Consider the following 15,177-nt stretch of genomic DNA (forward strand, 5'->3'; position numbering starts at 1 on the left):
ACTAAAAGAGAGGTCGTTCTCCCTGCCGGTGACAGTGTCTTAGAAGCCAATGAACGATAACAAATAGGCCACTGTGAGATCTTTTACCTAGTTCATTTTTTTCTTTAGAGCAAAAAAAGAACTTTATTTTACCCTGGGCATAAGACTGCTGATATCCACAGTGTCTTCAGAAACACTCTACACAGCCATTTCTATTTTAACCATTGGTTTGGGTTATTCCCTTTGATCTGAAATTTTCAATCTGACACTGTCAGTTGCCTCAAGTCCTTGCAGGACTTTGAACTCTGGGAAAATCTTGGTTCCTGCTGAAGCTGAATTTTCAGTGGCTTGATGTGACTCGGGTAAAAATGTGCATCTTCTAAAGAGTAGACCATATCACCTGACCGCAGGCATGTGATGTAGGTGAGCTGAGCGGTAACTGACAATATTGGCACACCCAGGCCCGGATCTCCTGACCTCTGGGATGGCTGGCCCACTAGCTCCTAGGTCACCTCGTAGGACAGCCATTGCGCATGACAAGGAAGACGCTCCATTAGAGGACACTCTTTGGGTTCAAGGCACACGTGATGACTCTTTGTCACCAGGACTGATTGTAATGGTGTCAATCACTTCTTCCAATTGGTCTGCTCCTTGACTGGAGTGATCAGAATCCACATCTTTGTAGTCTGTTCCAAAATGTCTCCACTGGAAACCATAAAATGGGCCCGGGTCCTCTTTCTGTTCTGTGGAAAAATCCCCAGCTCTCCAAAAAGCCATTGGCATGTCAAATTGTCAGCCCCTTGGATGCCAGTTCTTTAGCATTTGTGGATCTCTTGAAAAGCACAGCAACTCCTCGAAAACACCCTTCTAGGAGTTTGGTTGTGAGCATTGGAAATTCATCTCTCAGGCTGTAATGCATTTGCAGGGTGCAAGTGTCCACGCATCCTCCTTCCTAAGGCCACAGAGCAGACTGTGTCTCACCTGGTCCAGGTACTGCAGCTCACCACTTGGCAGGGACTCTGTGCAGTATGGTGCCAAGGAAAGTCCCTGGGATGTCTGGAAAGAAATAAGCCACCCAGGTCAAGGATATGGATGTCCAACATTTGGTAAATGATTTCTCAGGAGACAGACATTAACTATTCTAGTCACTCTCGATTTTTGGAAAAAGAGACTAATGTCTATGTCTTAGGATTTTTATTGCTGTGATAAAATACCATGGTCGAACCAACTTGAGGAAGAAACCTCACAGCTTATAAAAATCCATTACTGAAGGAAGCTAGGCCAGGAACTCAAGCAAGGCCCGAACCTGGACGCCGGAGCTCATGCAGGGGCTGTGTGGGTAATGCTGCTCACTGCCTTGTTCCTCATGGTTGCTCAGCCTGCCCTCTTACAGTACCCAGACTATCAGGTCAGGAGTGGTGCTGCCCATACTAGACTGTGCCCTCTGGCATCAACCATCAATCACGAAAATGCATAACAGGCTTGCCTACAGGCCAATATGGTGGGGGTATTTTCTTAATTGAACTTCCCTCTTCCTAAGTTGTGGGAAGCTGAAGCTATCACCCTCGCTAAGATGGCGCCTGGCAACCTGCCAGGCAGGATGACTTGCAATTCTGCTCCTGGTAAACAAGTCCTTATTTGGGTTGTGGGCCGTGCTTTACTCTGACGTATGCATCCCGCCTTGTCGGGAACCAATTGGAGCTACCGACGTAAGGGCTGCTGATTGGTTGAGGCAGAGGATATAAAGGGGCACGGAGGCGTTGGGGGAGGAGAAGTGAGCGAGCGGGAGAAAAAAAAGCTTGCTGAAAAGGTTCCTAAATAAACTGCCTGGAGAAGAACGCTCGGGTCGTGTCCTTATGGCGCGACACTAAGTGGCTTTAGTTGGTGTCGTTGACAAAACTAGCCAGTACAGTCTACACTCCTAGAAATTGTAAAGACCTGTTTGATCTGTCTCAGTCATGACGGAGGAGGTGGAGCCAAATCACCACCTTTTTCCAGACTCAGGACAGGTGAATCAGATTCTCAGGAAAAGATCGGCAATTACTCAGACACTTTCCAGGTGAGGTGTTGGCTGAGACCTCAGGGTTGGTAGAGTCCTACCCGAGCTAGACCAAAATAACAGAAAGTTAACAAGGCTGTGAGCAGACTGGTAGCTTACTGTTAGCTGTGGAGGAGACAGCCTTGCTTTCATTGTAATAGATGAACATAGTAATTTACGAAAGAGCAAATTCAACCTCTAGACAGTTGGCTAAAGAGTCTCTAAGTGACCGATGGGTGCCAATCAGCCAGTGGGAAACTGAGTGAGCTCTGGAGTGAAGGGTGATAAGCAGCTTCCTCTGAGTTCATTTAAGGAGTCATGCTGGCCACAGGAAACAAAGATCAACGGAAGAAGACGTGTGCGTGCGTGCGCGCGCGTGTGTGCACATGTGTGTGTGTGTGCACGCGCGTGTGCGTGTCCGTGCCCATAAAAGTGAACTCCAGGCACCAGGACTGAAGCCAAAGCAAAGCTTGCGCCCATACCAGTCCATATCACATGAGTGCATTTCCAGGGTTTCGTGTAAATAGAAAGGAAGATAGTTTTGTTATGCTTATGCTCCATCTTGCTGGCTTGCGGTTTCTTCAGGAAGTTATACACCGAAACCCTGCACATGTTATGGTAAATAACAAAAATCTTTCATTAGTTAAGCTGTTATCACACTCACAGTTCCTCAAACTCTTTGCTGGGTCGATGTAAATGGTTTTGTTTTGTTTATTTTTATACCATTAAGAAACATCCCCTGAGTCGGGCGTGGTGGTGCATGCCTTTAATCCCAGCACTCCGGAGACAGAGGCAGGTGGATTGCTGTGAGTTTGAGGCCAGCCTGGTCTACAAAACGAGTCCAGGACAGCCAAGGCTACACAGAGAAATCCTATCTCAAAAAACTAAAAAACAAACAAAAAACAAACAACAACAACAACAAAAAAACCCCACCAAAACATCCCCTGAGCCAGGTGTGGTGGCGCATGCCTTTAATCCCAGCACTTGAGATCTAGAGGTGGATCACTGTGAGTTCAAGGCCAGCCTGGTCTATAAAATGAGTCCAGGACAGCCAAGGCTAAACAGAGAAACCCTGACTCGAAAAACAAAACAACAAACAAACGAACATGCCCTGTGCTGAGCAGCTGGGGCTGGGGCGCCCTGACCCACCTTGAGAAATGGAGCTGGAGTTACAGCACGGCCAGCACCCCTAATACTCCTGGGAGCTATCAGCCCCAGGATGGCTGTTTTTACAAATCTCTCTCAGGCGTATTATTTTGATGACAAAAAATGAAGGAGCTTTGTACATTTTTTAAAAACTATGAATCGTATCAAGCAGTTGTTTACATTCTACAAATTAGGAACTATGGCGGCAGAGTGTGACTGAAAACCGTGGATGAGATAGGCGACATTGCTAGTGAGGCTGCCGTCTGCGCCATGTGGCTGTAGTGTTTAGGTAAGAGTTTGGTCTTGCTTCTTGTATGGCATTTTTCAATAAACTTAAAGAAAGAAAGAAAGGAAGGAAGGAAGAAAGGAAGACCCCCTGAGAGAAACTCACTCCTGGTGTCCTGGTGCTAGTCAGTTCACTTCAACTTTTCTGATGACTGATCACCTGATTTGTCAAATTTCAAACTCAGGTATCGTATTCCTCATCTCACCCCAACTAAAGTACCTAGGTGCTCCTGCTTGGGGCTGCTTTAGGGAAAGGGTAGGCAGGGCTTTTTTTTAATGTGTACCGACTCCCACCCTGATCCTAATTATCTTTTTTTTCTTTGCTAATCTTGGGATGGTGAGGACTGCCTGTCTGTTTACAGACTTCAGGTAGCTTAAAGATTCTAATAACTTCATTGCGGATGAAGAATATTAGCTTTTGGGAGCAAAAGGTTCTGCTTGGCTTTGTGTTAGCTCTCTTAAGAGAATTCCAGTGGGCCAGGATCACTCCAAATCATTTGACGTGTCTTTATCCTTTGGAACATTCAAGAACTTTCCGTTAGGACTGTAGTATTTAGATCCTAACTGAAGCAAAAGTGACCTTTCTTGGGTGGCTGTAGGCTAGACCAGTTTATCTGCACCCCTCCCCTACCCCCTTTCTCATTGTGTGGTTTCTGGAGGCTTCCCTGGAGGTTCAAATGTGTGGTCTTTATAGGGCACAGCAAAAGATGTTCATCCTTTTGCTGCAGTGTTTGTCTGATACAAATCTCACTCCCTGCATTCTACCAGTTATTGTGTGGTCTACCAGAAAGACAAGCACCTCTCTGCATAGTTGGTACTCAGGTCAATATATCACAGCACCTAAAGCCAGACGTCACTGTTGCTTGACGTGCCATACTAGGAACTATATGCCCACACTTAGATATAGGTGTAGAGAATTTCAAGAAACCTTAGTGAAATCACATCATTCTAAAAATGCTTACTAGCCAGAGGTGGTGGCGCACGCCTTTAATCCCAGCACTTGGGAGGCAGAGGCAGGCAGATCGATGTGAGTTCGAGGCCAGCCTGGTCTACAAAGTGAGTCCAGGACAGTCAAGGCTACACAGAGAAACGCTGTCTCAAAAAACCAAAAAACCAAAAAAACCAAAACCAAACCAAAACAAAACAAGGCAACAAGTTTTATCATTTTCTTCTTTCACATTTGTGGAATGCAATCCCAATTTATTTTCAGAGGCCATCCCAGATGTGATTGTGCGTCTGACCTGGACTTTTAGCGCAAGAAGCTGAGCCTTAGCACATTCCTAATATTTAGGAAACAGGGATCACAGGAAGGGACGCCCCTCCAGTTTTGATTTCTATCTCTTGCCCAAAGTGTCAGCACAATTAACCAGGTCATTTGTAAAAAAAAAAAAAAAAATGTGGTTGGTGATCTATACCTTAAATACAGTCCCTTGGTGACTTATGGATAAGTCGATGTTTGGTCTCACAGATGTGGTGCTGAGGATGTGGAAAAGTGGGATCACAGGACATAATTTCCCCACTATGGAAACTTAGTTGCAAATTAAGTAACTTAAGAGCCCCATATTACTTAGGTAGCTACTGCCCAGGCAATTAGGCACACTCCTCTCCTAACCTGCTTGGCTCTCCTTAAGTGAGCCAGCTCTTTCTGCTTAGTGGACAAACTTACTGACTTTTCTCTGCTGACTCATCCAGAGTCTTCCTGTGGTGGATGTCAAGGTCCTGATCAGAGGCCCCTGGAGGCTCCAAGGCACTCCCCAGGCTGCAGCGCTGGCAGCAGGCACTGCTGAGTTGCATTTTCTGCTGCCAGCGACACACTGACCTTGGCAGGGTGTCTTCCCATCCTTGGCTGCTGCCTTAAGTGAATGGCAGTGCTCCGAGCTCTTAGCTTATCAAGATGGCTTTACTCAGGAGCAGAAGGGTTGAAATTCAACTAAAAAACCAGGCAAATGGGACAGAGTTGGCAGGCACCATGTCCCTTTTTACAATCATATCTCACGTTATAGCAAAATGCTCCTTTTCCTCATGGCCCTTCCAACAGGTTACCATGTTCATCTTTGTGAAAAACAAATCTTTCTCATTTTCCTGGGAAAATCGTTCTTATCAAAAACTTTGAAAAAATAGCTCTGAACTCTACTTAAAACACACACACACACACACACACACACACACACACACACACACACACACACACACACAGAGAAACCGTCTTGAAAAACCAAAACGCAAACAAAACAAAACAAACCCAACAAAAACCTGGACATTAAAAAAAAAGCATATTAGCTCTCTCTCTACCCATCTCCCCGCCGCCCTTCACTTGCTCTACCCTCTTACTTTCTCTCTCCCTCTTCTTCTCTCTCTGGGGTACCCTGCCCTCTTTCCTTCTCCCCCCATGCTCACTTAATAAACCTCATATAATATTTTTTTTTTAAAAAAAGCATATTAGACTCTCACAAGTTTTCAGGAAATATGTCGTAAGCTTAATTTTTTAGTGCTAATGACAAGGAAACCCGGAGCCCGTGGAAGCTGCTGCTGTGCCGCCTCAACTCTGCCTCTACAGCAGCCGAGGTCCTGGGGATTAGATATCTCTGACTTTTGTGGTGTCTCAGTAGCTATGCACATGTAAAAATAAACATCTCTCTCTGAAATACGAGATCAGACAGGAAATGAATATCAGTGTGTTGCTATGTATCATCTGGTCTGTCCACAGAGGCAGAGTCGCACCCTCGTTAGTCTGTACTGAGCAAAGAAGGGAAGGCTCTGGGTAAGGCCCTTCCCTCTGAGGCAGCTGAACCCCAGGAAGACACGGCCACACCAGAAGGCGACGATTCTGAAGGCTATGTTATTAAAACCAGCTTTCTTGTATCCTTATCCTGACTGAGGCTGTCTGTCACTTATTCATGTAGCTTCGTCCACGAGTCTGAATCTGCTTTAGCGTATAGTTAGGTGCAGAAGTGTTAATAAAGTCCAGAAGTCCTTGGTACAAACTAATTCTTCAAACTGTGAGAGTGATCACAGAAGAGTCATGAGACTCAAGGACATGGACTTGCTGAGAATGTAGTTCAGTGGTACAGCACTTGCCTGGTGTCCACAAGGCTGTGAGTTCGATACCCAGAACCACCACAAGGTAACAGTTTTCACTCTCACAAACGCTGAGCTAGCTGATTTCACAGACAAAATGGGTTAGCTGGTAAGTTAAATTTCAATTTAAGTCAATAATGTTCTATTGCTTAGGAGAGAGAGAGAGAGAGAGAGGGAGAGGGAGAGGGAGAGGGAGAGAGGGAGAGGGAGAGGGAGAGGGAGAGGGAGAGAGGGAGAGGGAGAGAGACATTAAGTATTCCCTGTACACCTGACAAGTTGAGGAACATGGGATTCATTACCAAAGATGAAACCAAAGAACGATTCTTACGATGTCAAGGTGGCCCTTGATTGGCATTTTTAGGAGGTACAAGGGCCTGACAATGAGAAGGGAATCAAGTTGGGGTAGGCTAGGCAGGTACTCGCTCAGAGGGAATGTAGTAGGGAAACTGGTTTGGACTTTTGCTATCCCACCAGAGGTTTTTACCTTAGGTTTGCAAAGTTTGCATTCTAGAAATTGCTTTGTTTTCACTTAGGTATTAATTAAGCTACTCTTAGATGCCATTCTCAAAGGCAGATTAACTGGGTCAAAGATTGCTATGCCCTTTATTTAAAAAAAATCATAGGACCGCTAAAGGACTAAGCATAAATAATTTCCAGAACTATCCCTAAGTACAAAGAACTTGAACTCAACTAGATAGTTCAAGAACTACACACTGAGGTATAATAAATTATGTTTTATACTGTTTTGAATGTTATTACGCACTGATTATTCTAATGTTATTCTATGTACTTCATTTTTACCCACAATGTAGGTATAATGAAATAACAATAGTAATAATTTTATAATAACTATAATAATAAAAATAATTATTACTTGAGTCAAGATCTTGTTATAAAGCCCAGTCTGGCCTTGAACTTATGGCAGTCTTCCTGCCTCAGTCTTTCCAGTACTGGATCACAGACATGTGTGCCAATACACTCAGTTCAAAAATAAATTCTCAAGCTGGGCGTGGTGGCGCACGCCTTTGATCCCAGCACTCGGGAGGCAGAGGCAGGAGGATCACTGAGTTTGAGGCCAGCCTGGTCTACAAAGTGAGTCCAGGACAGCCAAGGCTAACACAGAGAGACCCTGTCTCGAAAAACCAATAAATAAACAAATAAATAAATTCTCCAAATTCAGCCTATGAGATTATTTTTTTAACTAAAATTTGTAATTTAATTTTATCATTTAATCTATTGTTGTTGTTGCAAGCACCATATTTTATCTTTTGCTTTATGGGTCTAAGTAATAAATGGGTATCAATGGTAACTGAAAAATGATTTATACAAAATGATCAAATATTGCTATCTTATGCCACTACATCTTTCCCCTTTGAACTTGACCTTTGAGGGCTGGACTCAGTTCTGGAATCTTCGGCAGCAACGCCAGAAACCAAAGCCACATTTCTCCTGTGGAGGTTAACAGCATTAGACTATAGTCTGTTTCTTTTAAATAAACCTTGGCTTATCTTTCCCAGAGCCCCTGCTTTGTCTTAGAGTCTCAGAATGGGAGAACAGGAGCAGAAGGATGTTCCTCCATTACCTGTCGATGGGTGATTTTATGCATCAGGTTGGGGAGGCTGCCATGTGCAGGAGGTCAAACAGCTATGCAGATGTTACAGCACACCAGAGGGCATTTAAAATGTGGCTGGCATTTAAATCAGTGGATTTGGGGTATGGACGTCATCCAATCAGCCGAGGACTAACATGTCAAAAACTGACAGTGTTTGAGGGAGAAAGAGTTCTCAAGACTGCAGCATGGAGACCCTGCTTGAGCAGTTTGTGGCCCTGGCTTGTGAGTTTTGGATTCACGACTGGCAACCACAGTTCTTAACCTGGATTTCCACCCCATCAAGCTGCCCTACAAATGTTAGACTTGCCAGATCCAGCAATTTCCTGAGCCAAAAATTTCAGCCTTGATTCTCCGGAGAACCATGACTCCCTAATAAGAATATTGTAAAAAAAAAAAAAAAAAAAAAAAAAAAAAAGAAGAAGAAGAAGAAGAAGAAAAAGAATATTGTCACTCTACCCTTACTTTTAACCTAGTTTCTTCGACACCACGTTTCTATGAATCAAACAATTCATCTGTTTGTAGAAGGTTCTCTGTGGCATCGTGAGTTTCTTTAGCTCTGACAGGGTTCTATTGCTTATTACTTCTCTTTCTTTTCTTTATTTTTTATTTTTTTCTTTCTTTTTCTCTCTCTTTTTTGAAGACTTATCATTCCTTTATCCTTTGTAGAAAAAATTTCTATTATCTATTATAGAAGGTAGTGCTAAAATGCAAATACAGGCCCCCAAATAAGTGAGCATTTGCATAACAGAACTATAAGTAAAAAGTGATTCCTGTGTGCTCTTCATATTGCTTGCAGCCGGCACTCTCAGAAGTATGCTGAGCCTTGAGAACACCTCTTTGGTAATGTTCTCTTCCTCCTTTTAGGATACAGTTTACTGTATTTGTGGGAAAGTGAATGAGAAAGAAGAAGTTTATTTAAGCGAATTTAAGAAAACTACATGATTAGGAGCAGGAATGATGGCAGAGTACATGCTAGCGGAGTAACAGCGATAGGCTAAGGGTTTCTGTAGATTTTCTTCCAATTGGCTGGTAGTGTGGAGAGCAGTTGAGCACCTTAAACCTGTTTCTAGTCTCTCTCATTACCTGTGGTGACCTTTTTTATGTCCTTCCTAAAACTGCCATGAGGCCCTTTCCTACAGGTGTCTTGTGTGAGTCTAACGTTTGTCGTTTGTCAAATGGCAAGAAGATGCTTCTTTGAGTCTTGGTGATATAAACACACAGAAATAGGACTTAGTCCACAAGGGATGAAAAGGATCCATTCAGTTCCTCAGTAGATAGAGCAGAGGTTTACAAGAATCAGCAACCTCCATCCCCTCCACCATCATCACATGTAAAATACCTTAAGCCACAGGCTTCTTGGAATTGGGAGAGATGGCTCAGCGGGGAAAGTGCTCTCTGTGGAAGCATGAGGGTATGAGTTTGGCTGTCCAACGCCTATGCAAATATAAGGTGTGGGCATTGTTTGTCTAAAGTCCCAACTTTGGGGGAGGCAGAGTATGGAGGGATTGGTGAGCTCTGCGTTCAGCCAGAGACCTTGTCTCAAAAAAACAAGGAAGAGAGCAATTTAAAAGGTTGACACTGTGTGCACGCACACCCCAACACACAACTGCATGTGCCTAAAAGCAACCAACCAAAAGGAAACGGACCCCACATCTCCAGTGAAATTACCAAGGGACTGAGGTCTTGTTGTTTCTGGTTTGCTGTTGCTATTTTTTCCTGAGACAGTCCAGGTGGGACTACAGCTCACCAAATAGACCAGGCTGGTATTGAACTCAGAAATCCCCCTGCTTCTGTCCCCTGAGTGCTAAGAAGTTGTTGGATTCTGGAGGTAGTTTAAAGGCAGCTAGATTGACCAGGGATTTGGAGTGAGGTATGAAATGAGAAGAATTAAGAATGAATCTCTTACTGTCAGCTTCTACCCTGCAAGGATAGGGTTGCCTTAGCTCAACAGAGGAAGAGCAAGGGAAGGGCAGAGTTGGCAGGAAAGATCAGCAATCCGGTTTGAGCAGGGCCATTGGACAGTCAAGTGGAAGCTTTGAATTGGCAGTTGAACATCAGCATGCAGATAAAACAGAATTGAAGTGGTGGCACCCACCTTTAATCCCCGCACTCGGGAGGCAGAGGCAGGCGGATCGCTGTAAGTTCGAGGTCAGCCTGGTCTACAAAGTGAGTCCAGGACAGTCAAGGCTACACAGAGAGACCCTGTCTTGAAAAACCAAACCAAACCAAACCAAAACCAACCAACCAAACAACAACAACAACAAAAAACCCAAACACATTTTCTAGTCATATACACAGCACTGATCCTGCTGGCTGTGTGGGAGGGAAGGACGTGTGCCTTGGATTCTGCATCAGGGAAAAGGGTGACAAGAACAGTTAGGTTGAGAGGAGTGGGTAGAATCATAGTGAGGAGGCTCAGGAGAGCCTGTGGGAGCCGCAGCCAGGGAGGATGGACTGTTGTTTGAGGAGCCTTTATGTAAAGGCGGTGGAAACAGCAGTTGTGGGAGAGGAAGCAAGGCCAAGAGAGCTTTTCTTTGTTCTCTTTGTTAAAGTGGGAAAGTGATAACATGGTTGTCTATTTGGAATGGAAATGACTAATAGGAAAGAAGGAAAAACAAAGGAAGAATGCTGAGGGCAGCTCTTGTTTTAGAGTGTCCTGTAAACTCTTGTAACTTTGTGTCTGATTTGTCCCTGCCTAGGTGCAAATGCCCAAGGTTCTGGCTATGGAAATGGTCATTGTGGAGAGTGCTTCGGAGGTGAAGCCACAAGCCCTGTATCCCCCAGGACAAGATGTGTGGATGGAAATGTCTGTCTCGGTGTCTCAGATTTGACTGGGGTGTACACTTTCCGGGACATCCACACAAAACCCCGCTGAGCAGCTTTTATTTGTAATGTTGGCAAAAATAGATTTTAGCATTTCTGTTCATCAGAAGAGGAAAAAAAAAAAATCCTTTTTCACCTTGGAAGTGATTTTCTTTCATAGAAAGTTAACCCTGTTCACAAAATTACATCAGAAACTTTACTTAACATTTTTTTAAAGTTTTAAGTATTGCTGAGCATAGTGGCATATGCTTGTAATCCTAGTACTTAAGAAACTAAGTCAGGGTGGTTCGGATGAGCCACAAAGAGACCTTATCTCAAGAGAAAAACAATGTAAGTGTGTCCATGCATTGCCACAGCCCATGTGTGGAGGTCAGAGGACAGCTGTCATAGGTTGGTTTTTTCTTATACCACCAGATCTGGTTATAGGATTTAGGATTTAGGTCACTGGCATTGCATGGCATGCGCTTTCACCAGCGGAGCCATTTTTCTGGCCTTGAATTTTAAGGAACCAAGAAATAAAATCTTCCTTTTATTTATTTATTTATTTTTTTGTTTTTTTGAGACAGGGTTTCTCTGTGTAGCCTTGGCTGTCCTGGACTCACTTTGTAGACCAGGCTGGCCTCGAACTCACAGTGATCCTCCCACCTCTGCCTCCCGAGTGCTGGGATTAAAGGCGTGCGCCACCACGCCCAGCTTGAGAATTTATTTTTGAACTGAGTGTATTGGCACACATGTCTGTGATCTAGTACTGAAAAGACTGAGGCAGGAAGACTGCCGTAAGTTCAAGGCCAGATTGGGCTTTATAACAAGATCTTGACTCAAGTAATAATTATTTTTATTATTATAATTATTATAAAATTATTACTATTGTTATTTCATTATACCCACGCCCAGCTCTAAAATCTTCCTTGTAGTATGATCTACCAAAGTTTTAATGATCGATGTGGAAGCACAAAACAGCGTCACGTAAGATTGCCCAATATATTTAAATCACCAAACTACCCATAAGTGCAGAGACAACTCCGGAGAGACTGGGAGTTCAGGCAGATAAGGCAATGAAATAGTAAAATTTCTTTGAAGTCTTCTTTTTAAATATTAAAAATCCACATGAATTTTACAGTCTACACTCTAATAGTGTCATATATTTTCTTTTGGGCTGAAGAGATGGCTCTGTGGTTAAAAGAGCTTCTTGCTCTTCCAGGGGACCTGAATTGGCTCCCAGAACCCACTGTGAGTGACTCAAAACTGCCTACAGCTCTAGCTCCAGGGAATCCGAGGACCTCTTCTATCAAGCATGTATGTGCACGTGCACATGTGTGTGCTCTCACACACACACACACACACACACACACACACACACACACACACACAAAGAGAGAGAGAGAGAGAGAGAGAGAGAGAGAGAGAGAACACATTTATACAAACTCATACATACAAATGAAAATAAATACTTAAATTTTTAGTTTGTACTTTTATGATGCTGGTGGCTTAACCCAGGCCCTGCCCTGCTGCGCTCAGCACATTCTACTCTTTAGCTCCATGTCCAGATGATCGTGTTTTAAGTGATCAAGGGAACATTCTACTTGTCTTACGGGCTCATCAAGGAACTGCCGTTTCATCCAGCTCAGGAAAATGGCCTGAACCAAACAGAAAATGGATATCCAATTGTTTCGTCACCTTTTCAGTTTTGGGGTAGTTTTTGGCCCAGTGTCTCCAGAGCCCAGGCACACAGAGCAACAGTAAGAAGATGGCAGCAATTTTCACCTCTGTGGGATAAGGGAAGGGAAGAGGATATTCCCAGAACGCACCTAGAGGGAGTTCCAGTGGAATGCCCTCATGTTATCAGGACAGAAAACGTTGGTGGGTCTGTCACCCTGTATACAGGCCATATGGTTGATATCATATGTTCCCATCAGCCTCTTCAGCTATCTCTGGACGCTCACATGAGTTGGATGTGCTGTGCTTAATGCTAACTGCTCTCAATACTGCCTTTAAGGATCCTCTGTGCCCTCAAACTACACAGCTTGAAGAATTGCACTTGAGCAAATACTCCAAGGGGTTCTAACGCACACTAAGATGTTATACTTGAAAGTAATAGGAAGGCATCACTTTAGGGTAAGGGTACAGATAAAAAGTCAGGGAAGACAGACTTTACAGAACTCACTGGCTTTATGGAAGTACTTCCGGGAGGTTGCGGCACAGCGCAGACCAGCACCTCTCCTTCCTTTTAAGCAATTCCGAATGTTTTCACCCCTCTTTTACTCTGTACCCTAGCGAAGCTAATTACATGTCCCTGTGCCAAAGATGGTTTATACTGACTTAATCCCATGGCCTCATCAGGAGTGGACAGAGGGCACAGCTGCCAAGAGCGCTCTGATAAGCAGGTTTTGGGGCGGGGGGGAAGAGTCTGCTTCTACAAAGCAGTTACACAGAGAGAATGCAAGCGTAGACATGACATCATGAGACCGGGGCCATCCCATGAGGGGCTAAGAGTGAGGTACACAGGTCCCAAGAACCGTGTTCTCTAGTATGGAGGTTCACAAGGGAAGTGGCAGATTTGGGGGGGGAGGTTACATGGTATAAAGCAGGAGTAGTGTGTGTAGGTAATCTGACTCTTGTCTGCAAAGCCCCAGATAGGTGTCTCTTTACAGAATAAGTTTACTGTGAGAATCTTGATTCCTCAGGCTTTCCCCCAGGACTCCACTCTTTCTCTTTCTTCATGAGACCCCTCCCACATTTCCTGCATCATGATTTCAGTGAGGCCTCTGTAATGAAGCCAGGGCCTGGGACTTTGCTGAGGTCTCACGGTGGCAAAGGCAAGGTAAGGCAAGCAAACGCATAGGACAGGCCTGTTAGAACAATTCTGATAGGGACTGCATTGAATCTGTAGATTGCTTTTGGTAAGATGGCCATTTTTACTATGTTAATTCTCCCGATCCATGAGCAAGGAAGATCATTCCATCTTCTCATGTCATCTTCAATCTCTTTCTTCAGAGTTTTGAAATTTTTTTCAAACAAGTTCTTCACTTGCTTAGTTAGAGTAACGAAGGCTAGCAGGCTACCAAGAAGAGACTTGATACCCTATGAGCATATAAAGGGGGAGGAAGTCCCCCTCAGTCACAGTCATAGGGGAGGGGAGTAAGGGGAAAATGAGAGAGACGGAAGAATGGGAGGATACAAAGGACAGGATAACCATTGAGATGTAACAAGAATAAATTAATAAAAAAAAAAAGGCAAAAAAAAAAAAAAAAAAGAACAATTCTGAATTCTAGACTAAACAGGCGTTCACTGGTTATTTAGTACTTATCTCTGGGAACTGTTAGGCAGGACAGTACAAGTGTGGTCACAGAGGCAGAGCAGAACGTGGGCTTCAGGATTGGTGGGTTTTTGTTTAAGATGTACTCTTAGAGAAACTCTTGGCTGTATTGAAGAACCAGCTGGTTCTAGAAGAGACTGTGTCCCATTTTATTTGGGGAGGGCATGCATATTGGCACATCTTTCTGGCCACCAGTAAGTTCTGTTTGTTTCACATTTCATTTGAGGGAGGGCATGGGTGTAGGCATCTTTCTGGCCATTAGTAAGTTTTTTGTTTGTTTTGTTTTGTTCGTTTCCCTTTATGGGTGTGGGTGTTTTGTCTGCATGTGCTGTGCACCATGTATGTGCTAGCTATCCTTGGAACCCTGAAGAGGACATTGGATCCCCTGGAAGTGGAGTTACAGTTGGCTGTAGCCATCATGTGAGTGTTGTGAACCAAACCAGGGTCTTTTGGGAGAGCAGCCAGTGCTGTTAACCACTGAACTGGATCAGAGAGCAAATACTTTAGGCCTTATAGTCAAAAGTCAAAATTGAGACACCATGTGAGCACTAATACAACAAACAGAAAGAAAGTTTATATAGAGCCCTTCTCAGAAAAGTTGGAACATAAGATAATAATAATTGAGACTGTTTCTTAATATGTGCCTTGTAATAGTGAGCCTTGGTTTTCAACTAAAAAGTGCTGCGAGATGCATAGATCAGTCATTCACACTTGCAGTTGTATCTGTAGGCATATAATTAGAGGCGATTGATGTATGCAACAGCAGCTGAGTGGGAGGGACGATCCCTGAATGTGGCTGTCACTATGCCATAGACTGAGGTCCCAAAGAGCAAAAATACAAGGAGGCAGCCAGCTGGTGCATGCAAGTTGCATTCTTTCTTAGCTAGAGGGCCTATGGAT

General features: G+C 44.0%; 1 pseudogene; it reads right to left on the reverse strand.

The window, feature by feature from the left end:
• Nucleotides 1-213: 213 nt before the first annotated feature.
• On the reverse strand, nucleotides 214-1,408 carry LOC127188453 (thymidylate synthase-like; annotated as a pseudogene).
• Nucleotides 1,409-15,177: the final 13,769 nt, after the last annotated feature.

Source organism: Acomys russatus, chromosome 4 (assembly GCF_903995435.1).
Source record: "Acomys russatus chromosome 4, mAcoRus1.1, whole genome shotgun sequence".
In the NCBI taxonomy this organism is placed as follows: domain Eukaryota; kingdom Metazoa; phylum Chordata; class Mammalia; order Rodentia; family Muridae; genus Acomys; species Acomys russatus.